Source organism: Anabrus simplex, chromosome 9 (genome assembly GCF_040414725.1).
Source record: "Anabrus simplex isolate iqAnaSimp1 chromosome 9, ASM4041472v1, whole genome shotgun sequence".
Taxonomy (NCBI): Eukaryota; Metazoa; Arthropoda; class Insecta; order Orthoptera; family Tettigoniidae; genus Anabrus; species Anabrus simplex.
In genome coordinates, this window is record NC_090273.1 from 89,104,122 (window position 1) to 89,120,631 (window position 16,510).

Genomic DNA, 16,510 nt, shown 5'->3' on the forward strand with positions numbered 1-16,510 from the left:
TTCTCACACATTTAAATACAGTACAGTATATGTGGCGCGTCTGAAAATGCCCATAGTTTTCTGTTGGAGTCGGCTGGATTGGAAATAACACTTCAGATTCTTTGTTATCAGATATTCCTAAGCATTCCCACAACTTTTTATTCGACTGGCTACCATCCGATGTGATTCGGACACCTACTTGCTCTAATTGTATGATGATTTGAATGAGAATGTTTGCAGTTATTTCATCAGGAGTGGCGTTCCGGCTAACATACATCGCTATGAGTTGTATCCAGTTATATAGAAAAGGAACACACATAAAAACTAGAGAATGATTTGCCAACTGACCATCGCTTTTATCTTCTGTAAATTTCCCCAAATCAACAAAACCATTCACTTGCAACGATTCCGAGTTAAAGCGAATTTCTTCTCGTAACTTTACCTCGTCAAATATCAACATCCCTAAGCGTTCATGTTCCTCCTTTCCATTACAAAACTCTGCTATGGCAGCGGCAGCATGCTCATTTATGCCGTACGAACATTTTAGGCCCTTCACCAAATTTCTCAAGTGCGATTCAGAAGGTGGTGGTGGTGATTATTGTTTTAAGAGGAAGTACAACTGGGCAACCATCCTCTCTATAACACTAATCAGAGGGAAAATATAGATGGGATCCGATACTTCGAAAAATGAAGATATCGGCCGAAGGAAGACAAGGGCCACGAAGGGCGTGAAAATGAAAGACTCCCTAGCCCTCGCAAACCTAATAGCGTCGGGGTCGGAAAAGAACAAGAGTTGACCAAGTGAGGTCAGATAGGATAGATGAAAATGAGGAGCCTGGCACAAGTAACTGGGAGCAATACCAGGACTCAGCTAAGGGTGCCATGGTCGCCAACCACGCTCCAAAGTTCAGAGCCCCTGAGGCCCCTTTTAGTCCCCTCTTACGACAGGCAGGGAATACCGTGGGCGTTATTCTACCGCCCCCACCCACAGGGGGATTTAAACAGTACCATAACACTTGGGAGATTTTATTTTTAAAAGAAGTGCATCAAGAAGAAATTCATCACTATATCTCATTCCTTTTTTACTTTTCGCTTGACATTTCTTTAACATTTTATCGACTATAACCTCCTGTTTTTTGCTGAGATGGTGGTGGTGGTGGTGGTGGTGGTGGTGGTGGTGGTGGATATTTTTGTTTAAAGACGAAGTACAACGAGGTAATCATCCTCTCTGAACAAATGAGTGGAAAAGAAATTTAAAATATAAAACAAATTATTTATTCAACAAAGGATTTTGGAAACGCAGTACAAAATAAAACAAAATACAATTATAGAATTAGGCCGAAAGGATTACTAACGTATCAAAAGGGAAAGTACGTTCCCTGAGTAACAGTACACTTGAAATTTATATACCCTTGATAAGTCCACTGTCGCACATAAAGCGGATGACGAGATCACCAGTAGTCGCGTCATCGGCTAGTATGCGTTCGAGAGTTTCCTGCAGGCCGAGGCTCCGTCATAGGCCAGAGAGATCGGCGCACTCTGTGATGGTGGTGGTGGTGGTGGTGGTGGTGGTGGTGATTGTTTTAAGAGGAAGTACAAGTTGGCAACCATCCTTTATATAACACTAATCAGAGAGAAAAAATGGAAAGGATCCGACATTCGAAAAATGAAGATATCGGCCAAAAGAATACAAGGGCCACGAATGGCGTGAAAATGAAAGACTCCCTAGCCCTCGGAAACCTAATAGCGTCGGGGTCGGAAAAGAACAAGAGTTGGCCAAGGAAGGTCAGATAGGATAGATGAAAGTGAGGAGCCTTGCACTAGTGGAAGAAATGCCAGGATTCAGCTAAGGGCCCCGTGGTTGCGAACCCACGCTCCAAACTTCAGAGCCCCTGGGGGCCCTTTTAGTCGCCTCTTACGACAGGCAGGGGATACCGTGGGTGTTATTCTACCGCCCCCACCCACAGGGGGAAGGCGAATATAACGCGGGCTAATGGCCAAGGGCCGCTGTTGACATCACAATCGCCTGTGCTGCCACCAAGCGGGTGTCCCACCAACCTCTTGAGCTCTCTTACGGGCGAACGGAGATGATGTCGCACTTCCTCTTCGATACGCTATGCTACTACTGTCCAGCGGCAGCCCGGTGTCTATTAGCGGCTTATAGGATTTACTACGTCTACTGCAGCCGGAGTTGCCAAATCGTCTAATGCACTCGACACGAAGAAAGGTAAAGACTGAAGACTGTGGAGGAAAGTGGTTTGGTAACCTCTCCACACCAAACAAGAATCACGTAGAACTCGTTAACTCAGCAGGGTGCAGGGTTTGATTGATTGTTTTCTTCTAGCTCGCTTCCAGGAACATAAGCCGTCATGTTTTGTCCCCCAAGCATACACATTTTGATAACACAGTGTAAGTACGTAGTTAAATAACATTTCACTGTCGTTTCTTTTGCCGCATACTTACATTTGTATTGCGATAGTACCCGACAACATCGTATAGTTTCATTTTCAGAATGAAGGCAAGTGCAACTCTGTACCTGCACAAGTACGGTCCTAATGTTCTCACCATGAAGATTTCTTCTCCTCTCCCATATGACTCCCTCATTATGTACTAAGCGCACAGTCATAGGATGGATTCTGGACACCTGTGAAAGAGCATCATACAGCTTTTATAGTAGGGTGGTGGTGGTGGTGGTGGTGATTATTGTTTTAAGAGGAAGTATAACTAGGCAACGATCTATATATATAAAAATGAATGTCTTTACGTTTGTAAATGACACATCTCCTCCTAAACCACTGGAGCAATTTCAATCAAATTTTGAAAACTTATTTGCTATCTGGAGACGAGCACTGTAGGGGTAAGCCACCTCTAGCCCCCTTACGGGTGGGGGGGGGTAGGGGGGTCAGGTAAAATAAATCATCGAAAATAGTGTCGAATCCATAGTTTTTGGGGCCGTTGAGGTGAATAGTGACACTCCCGAATTTTTAAGTCCAATTTCTGCTCCTATTTGGGTGGGGGGCGAGGGGGGTACTGATATATAAAATTAAAAGTGGTGGTGATTATTGTTTTAAGAGGAAGTACAACTAGGCAACCATCCTCTATATAACACTAATCAGAGAGAAAAAAATAGAAGGGGTCCGACACTTCGAAAAATGAAGATATCGGCCAAAAGAAGACAAGGGCCACGAAGGGCGTGAAAAATGAAAGAATCCCTAGCCCTCGCAAACCTAATAGCATCGGGGAGGGGTGAGTGAGATGTAATAATAATCGAATATACTGCCTAATCCATCGTTTTCCGGGTCGCTGAGATGAATAGTAACATTCCGGATTTTTCAAGTCCAACTTCAGCCCCCTTTGGCATAGATGGTGAGGGAGGATGAAAAAATAAATTGTCAAAAATGCCCAAGGTGATAGACGTGTGTATGTTCCAGTATAACTTTCAAGTATGATTTACTACCTGGAAAACATACTGTGGGTGTAAGACGCCCCTAGAACCACTACGGAAGCGGGTGAAATATAATCCATATTAATAAATAGAAGTCAGTTTGGCGCGATCTATATGTACTGTACTATATATATATATATATATATATATATATATATATATATATATATATATAAATTAAGGCATAAAAATGAAAACAGGCGTGAACTAATGAGACCATTCTAGGCATCCTAGAAACTTAAAACTTGGTATCAGGCAACCTGATGACTTCAGGATCTCTAGAAAAATCTAAAATTCTCAAAATTGTCTGAGAGGGACACGCTGGGAATTTCAAATCTGCATAAGAACACAGTCGGTGATATTTATCCAGAACGATAACCTGTAGGTCTCATGGGCTTAAAAGTTTCCTGAAAGTCCTAATTTTTAACCCCCTCCCCCATGGCAGCACTATCTCCTAGACGAGTTAGAAAATTGAAATTTGGCAAAATTATAGCTTTTAGCCTGTAACCGACGGAAAATTTACGAGATGTTTAAACATTTTATTTTTTACTCCCCGAAAATATCGAAATATGGAGGCAATTTTAATGACGGTGCAGATTTCCTTTCGAGGTATTTGGTGGCTAAACGGTAAGTCGTATCACAAAACGGATGGCAAATCTCGGTTCAATTTGGAGCGATCTACAACTTTGGTCCTATGACTTTCTGTCGTATCTCTATCCTTATGCTAAATGTGGCTCTCTTTCTGGATTTACTTAAATTTTGCACTTTGTACTCGTATAATTGATGGTTTGATTCACTTATAGAAAAGATGGGATCATCAAATTCTACACGAATATTGGCCCACCCAGCCAAATTCTATGTTTGAAGCTGTCGCATAAGTATCTGAAAAGTAATTCAATGTGTGGAAACCTTACACAAATTTCACCCTATTCAACGTTTCTAAAATAATCTTGCCTTTAAACACATGAGATACGAGGAAATATCATAGGGCCAGCCATTTGGATCGCTAAATTAGGCCAGAGGCGTCTTTTCATACTATCCGTTTTTCAATATGAATGCACTGTTTAGCAGCAGTTATTCTGTAAATGAAGGTGAACATGCATATACTTCCGTATGTCTTTAATACTTTATTAACGGTAATACCATTTCACATAACAGTATAGAGAAGAATAAACAAAACAAAACATTTACATACCAGCAGAGAAGAATAAACAAACAAAACACACTAAAAAGAAAGTTCAATGGAGTATTAGTAGAGAAATATGTACAGATTTATACACAGGTTATATTACAAGTAACCACAGGAAAGTAATAGTCAAATTAGGAGATTATGTAAGTGATTTCTCAATTTTGACAATGAGCAGTTAAATATATCAATATCCAGTTTGTTTAGAGATCTTGACATTCGTTCAATTCGCCCATTGAATGCGTAGTTAGTTCTATGCCAATCTGTCGACCTACATTTATTAATTTAAGTCGATTTGTAGCGATCTAGAAGGGGGTGTGTCTTACATTGCAATTAATACTTTACAAATCAATAGTGACTGTCAGCAGGAGGGCGTCTGCTGTTGTAATCAGTACTCCCCACATCGACTTTAACTAGCAATAGGAATGCGGTCCTTCTCCAACGCCTGTGTACCATCTATATATATAAAGTAGCTTGTCCTGACTGACTGACTGACTGACTGACTGACTGATTCATCATCGCCGAGCCAAAACTACTGGACATAAAGAAATGAAATTTTGGGGATATATTCATATTAAGATGCAGGTGCTCGCTAAGTGAGGATTTTTGGATATTCCGTCGCTAAGGGGGTGAAAATGGGGGTGAAATTTTAAAATGAGTGTGTTTATATCTCAAAATGTTAAAAGTTTAGAGATGTGAAAATTGGTAATTAGAATCTTCTTTAAAAATAAGGAAACACGTATTTTTTTGTTTTCAGACAATCCCAATAGGAGGGGTGAAAAAGGGTGAAAAAGGGGTTGAATGCCTAATCAGGATACCGGTGCTTATATCTCAGAAACTGAAGATATTACAGACCTGAAAATTGGTACTTTTGATCTCTTTTAAAAATAAAGAAACACGTATTTTTTTGTTTTTGGAAAATCCAATTAATGGGAGGGTGAAAAGGGGGTGAATTTTAAAAATGAGTGAATCTATATCTCCAATCTTTTGAAGTTTGCAGATGTAAAAATTGGTATTTAGAATCTTCATTAAAAATAAAGAAACACGCATTTTTTTGTTTTTGGAAAATCGCAATAGGAATCGTGGAAAGGGGTGAAAAAGGGGTTGAATGCCTTTAATGAGGCTACTTATATCTCAGAACCTGAAGATATTACAGACCTGAAAGTTGGTGTTTGGGATCTCTTTTAAAAATAAAGAAACACGTATTTTTTTGTTTTTGGAAAATCCAATTAATGGGGGTGAAAAGGGGGTGATTTTTTAAAATGAGTGTATCTATATTTCAAAACTTTTAGTGTATGGATATAAAAATTGGTATTTAGAATCTCCTTTAAAAATAAAGAAACACGTATTCTTTTGTTTTCGGAAAATCCCAATAGGAAGGGTGTAAAAGGATGAATAATGGGTTGAATGCCTTTAATGAGGCTACTTATATTTCAGAACCTGAAGATATTACAGACCTGAAAATTGGTATTTGGGATCTACTTTAAAAGTAAAGAAACACGTATTTTTTCGTTTTTGGAAAATTAAAATATTGGGGGGTGAAAAGGGGGGTGAATTTTTTAAAATGAGTGTGTCTGCATCTTAAAACTTTAAAATTTACAGATGTAAAAATTGGTAGTTAGAATCTCCTCTAAAAATAAAGGAACACGTATTTTTTTTTTGTTTCCTGTAAATCCCAATAGGAGGGGTGTAAAAGGGTGAAAAATGGGTTGAATGCCTTTAATGAGGATACTTATATTTCAGAACCTGAAGATATTACAGAACTGAACATTTGTATATGGGACCTCCTTTAAAAACAAAGAAACACGTATTTTTTAGTTTTTGGAAAATCCAATTAATGGCGGTTAAACAGGAGTGACAAATTGGGGTGAATTTTTTGAAAGGCTATATCTACAGAATATCTTGGAAACGTAAAATGTTACAGACGTAAAAAGTGGGTGTTTGGAATCTCCTGTAAATGTAAAGAAACATAGGTGATTTGTTTTTGGAAACTCCACGTAAGGGGAACTCAGAAGGGGTGAAATTTTAAAATGAGAATTTTTACAGTATATGTAAAAAAAACTTAACATGTTACAGAAGTGAAAAATGGTATTTTTTATCTCTATTAAACATAACGAATCGTGTATTTTTAGTTTTCGGAAATACCACTTGGGAGATGGGGGGTGGGTAAAAGTGACTGAAAATGGTGTTGAATTCTTTTAATTAGGCTACTGATATCTCAAAAATGAAGATGTTACAGACGTGAAATTTGATATTTGCAATCTGCTTTAAAAGTAAAGAAACACGTATTCTCGGAAAATCCAATGAAGTGGGGGGGGGGTGAAAGAATTGAAAATTTAATTGACTTAATTGTATGAGAATGCATACATCTAATAAAAACTAAAGTTGTTACAGACGTGAAAATTCGTATTTAGATCTCCTTTAAAAACAAAGAAAAACGCGTTTTGGTGGGGAAACCATCTTGGAGGGTGGGAGTGTAAAGGAGTTGAATTCCTTTCATGGGGACACATAAATCAAAAACTGAAGAAGTTAGAGTCGTGATAATTGGTATTTAGAAGATCTTTTACTATTAAAGAAACAAGTATTTTTTGCGGGAAAATTCACTTAGGGGGGGGGGGGGGAAGAATAGTGTGAAATGAAGTGAAAAAAGTAAATTATTTTTATGGGGATACTTATATCTCGAAACTGAAGGCAATAGACGTGAACATTGGTATTTGGAATCTCCTTTAAACATAAAGAAACAAGCCTTCTTTTAATTTTTTTGGGGGGGGGGCGGGGGAGGCGGTAAATAAACTTAACGGCGGTGGGGTGTAGAAGGAGGTGAGACCAATTGATTTTACTGTTATTAATGTACTTATAAGTATCCTCCGTTGCTCAGGCGGCAGCGCGCCGGCCTCTCACAGTTGGGTTCCGTGGTTCAAATCCCGGTCACTCCATGTGACATTCGTGCTGGACAAAACGGAGGCGGGACAGGTTTTTCTCCGGATACTCCGGTTTTCCCTGTCATCAGCCCTTCCAGCAACACATAATAGTAATAATAATAATAATAATAATAATAATAATGTTCCGGACCGTCGTCAAATGTGCGGACCGCGCTGGAAACGGCTCCTGGACGGGTAATGACTAAGAATGCAGTCCGGCCGCGGGTTCAGTGCCACCAAAGCACCCAATATGACACCACGACGGATCTCCTGAAGGATTTTATACATATTAAAATGATTATAGGAAAAGATGGCAAAGATTTACGGACCCAACTGACCGGGAGGAATACCTGAGCCTAGACCGGGAAGTACGAAATCGATTGCTGGAAAGGAAGATTGAAAAATGGGAGGAAACGTGCCGTAATCTAATAGAAAACGAGTCAGATCGGGAATTTCGGCGGATTATATATCTAAAACAATAAGCATTCAATTATAAATTTCAGTATAATACCGTAGCGAAGCACGGGTATCTTGCTAGTAGTAATATATAATTCCCTTCTTGATTTGACTAGCAGAAGGCAAGAGAGCGTGCATTTTTTTAAAACTCTTTTACCTGATTCTCTTTATCATTAGGTATAGGTGCCCCCGATTATAAACAAATTTACCCATGAAAACGTGACTGACGTTACGCATAGTGAATTGCGGCCGACAAGTAGACCTGCCGTTATCATCACAACTCTGCAACTCGCACTTTACATTGGAAACAACGTCTGCGGACCTCCCTATGCTTTTTCTCGGATAACGCCAAGAGACATGCAATTAAAAAATTCTTATTCACTTCATGTACAGCAATTTACTTCGATATCCGTACACATTGTAGAATACCGTAGCGAAACACGGGTACGTTTGCTAGTCTTCTATATAACACTAATCAGAGGGAAAAAAATGGAAGGGATCCGACACTTCGAAAAATGATAGTATCGGCTAAAGGAAGACAAGGGCCACGAAGGGCGTGAAATTGAAAGACTCACTAGCCCTCGCAAACCTAATAGCGTCAGGGTCTGAAAAGAACAAGTGTTGACCAACGGAGGTCGGATAGGATAGGCGAAAGTGAGGAGCCTGGCACAAGTAAGTGGAAGCAATGCCAGGACTCAGCTGAGGGCCCCTTGATCGCCAATCCACGCTCCATAGCTTAGAGCGCCTGGGGCCCCTTCTAGTCGCCTCTTACGACAGGCAGGGGATACCGTGGGCGGTATTCTAACGCCCCCACCCACGGGGGGACAACTGACAGGGGCTAGCGTGGGTGTATTCTTCCTCTGCGTCCCCCACCCACAGGTGGTGGTGGCGGTGATTATTGTTTAAAGAGGAAGTACAACTAGGCAACCATCCTCTATATAACACCAATCTGAGGGAAAATATGGAAGAGGTCCGACACTTCGAAAAATGAAGGTGTCGGCCAAAGAAGGACAAGGGCCACGAAGGGCGTGAAAATGAAGTACTCCCTAGTCCTCGCAAACCTAATAATGTCGGGGTCGGAAAAGAACAAGAGTTGACCAAGGGAGGTCGAATAGAATAGGTGAAAGTGAGGAGCCTGGCACAAGTAAGTGGAGGCATTGCCACGACTCAGCTAAGGGCCCCGTGGACGCCAACCCACGCTAGAAAGCTCAGAGCCCCTGGGGCCCCTTTTAGTCGCCTCTTACAGGCAGGGGATACCGTGGGTGTTATTCTACCGCCCCCACCCACAGGGGGTTCACTATCCGTAGGTGGTGGTGGTGGTGGTGATGGTAGTGGTGATTTTTGCTTTAAGAGGAAGTACAACGTGGTAATCATCCTCTCAGAACAAATAAGTGGAAAAAAATTTAAAATATAAAACAAATTATTTATTCAACAAAGTATTTTGGAAACGCAGTACAAAATAAAACCAAAAAACAATTATAGAATTGGGCCGAAAGGATTACTAACGTATCAAAAGGGAGCGTATGTTCCCTGAGTAACAGTACACTTGAAATTTATACACCCTTGATAAGTCCACTGTCGCACATAAAGCGGATGACGAGATCACCACTAGTCGCGTCATCGGCTAGTATGCGTTCGAGTGTTTCCTGCAGGCCAAGGCTCCGTGTTAGGCCAGAGAGATCGGCGCACTCCGTGAGGATGTGGGCCACGGTGAAGTCGGCACCACAAGAACACACTGGGGGGTCTTCCCTCTTTAGGAGATAAAAGTGCGTGGATAGTAAATGACCTATCCTCAGCCTGCACAGTACTATGGCCTCTCTCCATGAAGGTCGGAATGAGGACCGCCACACGGTAGTTGTCTTCTTAATTGCTCTCAGCTTGTAGGTAGTTCGGATATCTAGCCACTCCGATTCCCAGGACGCCAAGAGGTGGTGGTGGTGATTATTGTTTTAAGAGGAAGTACAACTAGGCAACCATTCTCTATATAATATTAATCAGAGGGAAAAAATGGAAGGGATCCAACACTTCGAAAAATGATAGTATCGGCTAAAGGAAGACAAGGGCCACGAAGGGCGTGAAAGACTCCCTAGCCCTCGCAAACCTAAAAGCGTCGGGGTCGGAAAAGAACAAGAGTTGACCAAGAGAGGCCAGACAGAATAGATAAAAGTTAGGAGCCTGGCACAAGTAAGTGGAAGCAATGCCAGGACTCAGCTGAGGCCATGAGGTCGCCAACCCACGCTCCAAAGTTCAGAGCCCTTGGGGCAGGACGCCAAGATGGCTCGACGTAGCTGAGAACAAATATCCTTAGCAGGTACATTGACAGGTCTTGGAGGTAAAAGTGCAGCTTCCTTTGCTGCTTCATCCGCAAGTTCGTTTCCCGCAATCCCAACGTGGCTTGGAAGCCACGCGAAAGTGATTCTTGTGCTAGCATCCCCTAACCTGGCTAGAAGGTCATGTATCTGCTGCACCAGTGGGTGTTGCGAGAAACAGGTTTCAATAGACTGCAGAGAGCTTAACGAATCGTTACACATAAGAAAGTGCCTTCTTTCGTCACGCAGTGCAAACTGCAGAGCCTCTAAGATGGCGTTAAGCTCTGCAGTATACACGCTACAAACTTTAGGGAGCGAGATCTTCGTACTCGTATCATCAATGACGAAAGAGCAACCGACATTATCTCCGATTTTAGAACCATCCGTGAAGATGAGTCTTGCAGCCGGATATTGGTGAACGAAGTCCTGGAAATACCTCCGATGAACGGAGGAATCCGTGTTCACCTTGGGTCCACGGAGCAGATCTAGACGTATATCCGGTCGCCTAACCAACCACGGAGTTACCTCGCCAAGAGTTCGTTCAAGACAACCACCGATATCAATATTCAAATCATGACACAAGCTATCAATCCGAAACCCAACCGGCCGTGTGGCATTCGGCCGGCCTTGGCACCGCTGGTGGTATTGGGTATGATAGATGCATTGATAGCTTGGACGTAGCGGCATTTCACGAATTTTGGCAGCGTACGTCATGAGTAACTGCTGCCTCCTTCTCCGTAAAGGTGGAACTCCCGCTTCAGCGAGTAGGCTGGGAATGGGGCTAGTACGGAAATTACCCGTTGCCAGCCTCACTCCACTATGGTGAATACTGTCAAAAAGGCTCAACGTAGATTTTGATGCCAGGTCATAAGCCGCACTTCCATAGTCAATCCGGGAGAGGACCGTGGCCGTGTAAGGTGGTGGTGGTGAGTACTATTTTAAGAGGATGTACAACTAGGCAACCATCCTCTATATAACACTAATCAGAGAGAAAAAGGAAGGGTTCCGACACCTCGAAAAATGAAGGTATCAGCCAAAACGAGACAAGGGCCACGAAGGGCGTGAAAATGAAAGAATCCCTAGCCCTCGCAAACCTAATAGCATCGGGGTCGGAAAAGAACAAGTGTTGACCAAGAGAGTTCGGATAGGATAGATGAAAGTGAGGAGCCTGGCACCAGTAAGTGGAAGCAATTCCAGGACTCAGCAGGGGGCCCCGTGGTCGCCAACCCACGCTGCAAAGTTCATGGCTCCTGGGGCCCCTTTTAGTAGCCTCTTACGACAGGCAGAGGATCCCGTGGGTGTTATTCTACCGCCACCACCCACAGCGGGATAGCCGTGTAAAATCGTAGCAGTACCGCACGGTCAGCCCCCCATGAAGTGCCGCTGAGAAACTTAAGCATGTTAAATCTCTTCTTGCAGGCAACCTTCAACTGACGGATTTGGGGCTGCCACGTAAGTCTATTATTAAAATGGAGACCCAGGAATCTGCAGGTGTCAACCACTGGTAAGACACTGTTTCGCAAGCGGAGCTCGGGATCGGGATGCACAGGCCGTCGTTGACAGAAGTGTAGAACAGAGGTTTTCGCTGCTGAAAATCGAAAACCGTGTTGCAGGGCCCATCTGTCGACTCGGTTAATAGCTTGCTGTAATTGTCTCTCAGCAAACGCCACTCTTCCGGAGCTGTAATGCAGAGCTAAGTCGTCTACATACAGCGAAGGAACGACTGTGGGCCCAGCAGCGGCAACTATGTCGTTGATAGCGATTGCGAACAGCGTGACACCCAGTACCGATCCCTGAGGTACTCCATTTTCCTCAACGTAATATATATAAATGCATTCCCCACTCGGACTCGAAAGAGACGGAGGGACAGGAAGTTCTCAATAAACGTAGGCAAATTTCCCCGAAATCCCCACTGGTGTAGTGTGGAGAGAATCCCATATCGGCAGGTAGTGTCTTAAGCTTTCTCCAGGTCAAGAAACACGGCGACTAGGTGTTCCTTCCGGAGAAAGGCCTCCTGAATGGCGTTCTCCAGTCTGACCAGATCATCAGTGGTAGACTGATGAGAGCGAAACCCACACTGGTAGTTAGACAAGAGACCCTCCTTTTCCATAGCCCACACAAGACGCCGGTTAACCATCCTTTCAAATGGCTTACAGAGCCCATTTGTAAGGCAAATTGGCCTATAACTATCCAGAAGTTTTGGATCTTTGCCTGGCTTGGTATCACAATTCCCTCACGCCATTGAGATGGAAACACTCCCTCACTCCATATTCTGTTGAATAGGGTGAGGATATCCTGGAGACATCTCTCACTCAAATGTTTAAGCATTTGATTATGGATTTTGTCCGGTTCAGGAGCCGTATCTCTGCATAGCGCGAGTGCACTCCGCAACTCCCACTCCGTGAAACACACGTTGTAGGGATCCGAAGCACTTGAGGCGAAAGAGAGATGGTGTGCCTCTGCTTCGCGCTTAATAGGAAGAAATGCGGGGTCGTATCTCGTAGAGCTGGACGTGTCTGCGAAATGTGACGCGATGTGGTCTGCAATGACTGAAGGAATCGTAACTATATCTCCAATAATGGAGATTCCGGGTACTGTAGGCACATTCTGTACTCCGATAATACGGCGGAGTTTTGCCCACACTTGTGATGACGGAGTATGTGCCGTGATGGATGACACATACTTTTCCCACGTAGATTTCTTACTTTCTCGAATCAAAAAACGGGCCTTCGCACGCAGACGCTTAAATGTAATATAATTGGCCATCGTAGGATTCCGACGATAATGCTTAAAAGCCCGTCGGCGATCATGTATGGCTGCTGCAATTTCGTCCGTCCACCATGGGACCTGTTTCCGGCGACGAATAACGGTCGAGGAAGGAATTGTTTCCTCTGCAGCAGCCAAAATTCCAGTAGTAATGGCAGAAACGTGGTCATCAACAGACTCCAGCATATCATCAGCCATCACTGCGTGTTTAGAAAATTCTGGCCAATTTGCCCGCCGAACTAACCAGCGCTTGGGTACTTCGGACTGTCTTTGATTCAAGAGAGACAGAATTATCGGGAAGTGGTCACTATCACCGAGGTCGTCGTGTACTTGCCACCGTAGCAGGGGAACGAGCGCACGGCTGTACAGAGTGACATCCAGATGTGAGAATGTGCCATGTGCGCTGCTGAAGTGTGTCGGTTCCCCTGTATTTAGCACGCAAGGATCAAATAGATTGATCAGTCGCTCGAGCATCCTCCCCCTAGAACAGGAAGACGGAGAACCCCATAGTATGTTACGGGCGTTCACGTCTCCCAACATGAGGAAAGGAGGAGGCAGCTGACTGATCAAATCTTGTACTGCACGAATGTCAAGGTTATAATCCGGTGGAAAATACACGTTGAAAACCGTGGTCATTACTGGCAACGGAGTGCGAACTGCAACTGCATCTAGCTGAGTACGGAGCGGTACCTCTTCGCTGAAGATTTCGGAGCGGACTAGGGTACAAACAAACCCAGTTGCCGCGCCATCCATAGGTACTCTGTCTTTGGAAAACAGACGGTATCCTCTCATAGTCGTGTCGTGTCCAGGTCTCAAACGAGATTCCTGTAGACAGACTATGGAGGCCGCATAGACGGATATCAATTGACGTAACTCAGCTAGGCGACAGTGGTAACTACTGCGGTTCCACTGCAATAGTGCCATTGTGTGGATCGGTAAGACTTCGAATTTAGAGGAATTTCTTGCCCTTCATTCGGTCCATTACCTGCCAATTTCCGCCGTCTTTATCGGTATCATTTTTGTCACAATCACCATCCATGAGTGGTTCAGTCTCCATCGTCTCCTCAGAAGAAGGAAGTACGGTGACTGGACCCTCCACGGATCGTGATCTCATTAATCGGTTACAGTGGGCCTTCTTCCTGGGAGAACTACGTTCTCCAGAAAGTGATCGAACAAGAGGGCGTCGGGGACTCTCGCTCTTGCCCACCGTTTCTCTCTCTTTTTTGGAGGAGAGCCGGCAGATGGCTTGTCCGATTTTTTCGGGGATCGTGTGGACCCCGACTGAGTTGGAGAAGGTTTCTTCTGCAATGTTTGAAGGGAGCTCTGTGGCTTCACCTTCTCCTCCTATATGATCCGGGCATTGGAAGGAGGGCCCTATTTGGGGAATCTTTCCCCCCGCGCTGTTTGGTGAGGACTTGCCAGGCAACGTCCACAGTAACGCTCTTTTCGGTGCTTCACGATTTGAATCTCCAGTATCTTTACTTATTGAATTTTGTTGCTGGCTTTGACTTTTCGATGCATTTTCGGTACTGGTGTTCTGTACAAAACTCTGTGGAGTGATCCACACTTTTGCGACCTTTTCAGCGAAGGAGATGGAGAACTCCGGAGCAGCCATGGACTTGAATTTCCTCCGGGCGTCTGGATAAGATAGCTTATCCAGAGTTTTTATCCCCTGGATCTTCTTCTCCCGCTTGAATGTGGGGCACTCCTTGGAGATTAGAGCATGCGTAACCGGGCAGTTGACGCACACAGGTGGTGGTGTGCATTCAACCCCAGCATGCTCGCACTTCCCACACATTTTGCAGGTCGTCGAACCTGTACATCGCAATGAGGAGTGGCCAAACTTTTGACAGTTGTAGCACCTCATTGGTGCCGGAATATATGAACGAACAGTCAAGGGGTACATTGCCACTTTTATTCGTTCAGGTATGGTCTCGGCGTCGAAGGTAAGGATGGAAGCACCCGTATCGAGTAGCTTATCACCCACACGCCTCATCAACCTCTTCACGTCTGTTACATGCCGACGTGCTAGGTACCGGATCATCGTATCATCGGAAGACTTAACCAAATCCCTGTGGAATATAACTCCCTTGCAGGAGTTAAGGGTTTGGTGCTTCTCGATTTTGACCTCTACCTTTCCGAATAACTTGGCTTTAAGTAGCCGTCTGGACTGTTCAGCCGTAGATGTCTTGATAAGTACGGATCCATCGTGGAGCTTGCGCATCTCGTCGACTTCACCAGCAACAATTTCTTCTTTGGAATTGCTGATCATGAAAGGACATTCATCAAGAAAACTCTTACCATCGACCCTGGAAGCAACCAGGAATCGAGGAAGACGTTCGTCACTTACATAATCCACTGGAACTGGAGTATACCGCTTGCGTTTCTTTCCTATTTTTGACGCCGTTTTTTGAAGGGTGCCACCCTTTGAATTAGTTGAAAAAGAAGAGAGAGGCTCCGTTTCTTGGTCCCACGGGTACTCACGGAAATATGAGGTCGACCTCCGGCAGAGCCAAGGAGATTTACCGGAGGCAAGGCTATATACTCCAGAGGGCGCCCGGTATCTGGAGGGGGTCGCTTGGAACTACTCTCCCAGTAGCCATGGATCACCTCGCCACGACCCGAAACTTGTGATTGGGGGAGGATAAAACCTCCGTACTAACCTATTTTCTTTGCTTTGTTTTTTTTAAATGTCTAACCTAATCCACCCGAGGCAGAAAGGGTGGCCGGACAGGAAGAGGAATGAAATTAAAGATTGTTAGAATAGAAGGGTAGAAATGGTGATGAAAAATAAAGAGCACAGACACCTCTCAAGCAACTCGGGGGACACCTTGTTAGTCTGGCCCTACACCGAGGCCTATCCAGCATGGGTAACCCTGAGCTGGCACAGCCCTCGGAATCAACAAGCACACAAGCCCCCACACCGACGTCAAGGTCATGGTGTCCCTAGAGGGGGTTGACCAAGTGAGGTTGGATAGAGTAGATGAATGTGGGGAGCCAAGGAGATTTACCGGAGGCAATGCTATATACTCCAGAGGGCGCCCGGTATCTGGAGGGGGTTGCTTGGAACTACTCTCCCAGTAGCAATGCATCACCTCGCCACGACCTGAAACTTGTGATTGGGGGAGGATAAACCTCCATACTAACCTAATCTACCCGAGGCAGAGAGTGGTGGTGGTGGTGGTGAATATTGTTTTAAGAGAAAGTGCAACTAGGCAACCATCCTCTACATAACACTAATCAGAGGGAAAAATGGAAGGGATCCGACACTTCGAAAAATGAAGACATCGGTCAAAGAAAGACAAGGGCCACGAAGGGCGTGAAAATGAAAGACACCCTAGCCCTCGCAAACCTAATAGCGTCGGGGTAGGAAAAGAACAAGAGTTGACCAAGAGAGGTAAGACAGTATAGATGAAAGTGAGGAGCCTGGCACAAGTAAGTGGAAGAA

At 44.2% G+C, this 16,510-nt stretch overlaps 1 long non-coding RNA gene and 1 pseudogene across 1 annotated transcript in view; one reads left to right on the forward strand and one right to left on the reverse strand.

Moving 5' to 3' along the window:
- The window catches only part of LOC136881139 (WD repeat-containing protein 5 pseudogene), a 32,904-nt pseudogene extending 17,798 nt beyond the window's left edge, over positions 1 to 15,106 (reverse strand).
- LOC137502214 (uncharacterized) overlaps positions 1 to 16,510 on the forward strand; it is a 116,673-nt gene that overhangs the window by 31,098 nt on the left and 69,065 nt on the right. The gene's annotated exons all lie outside the window — the stretch shown is intronic.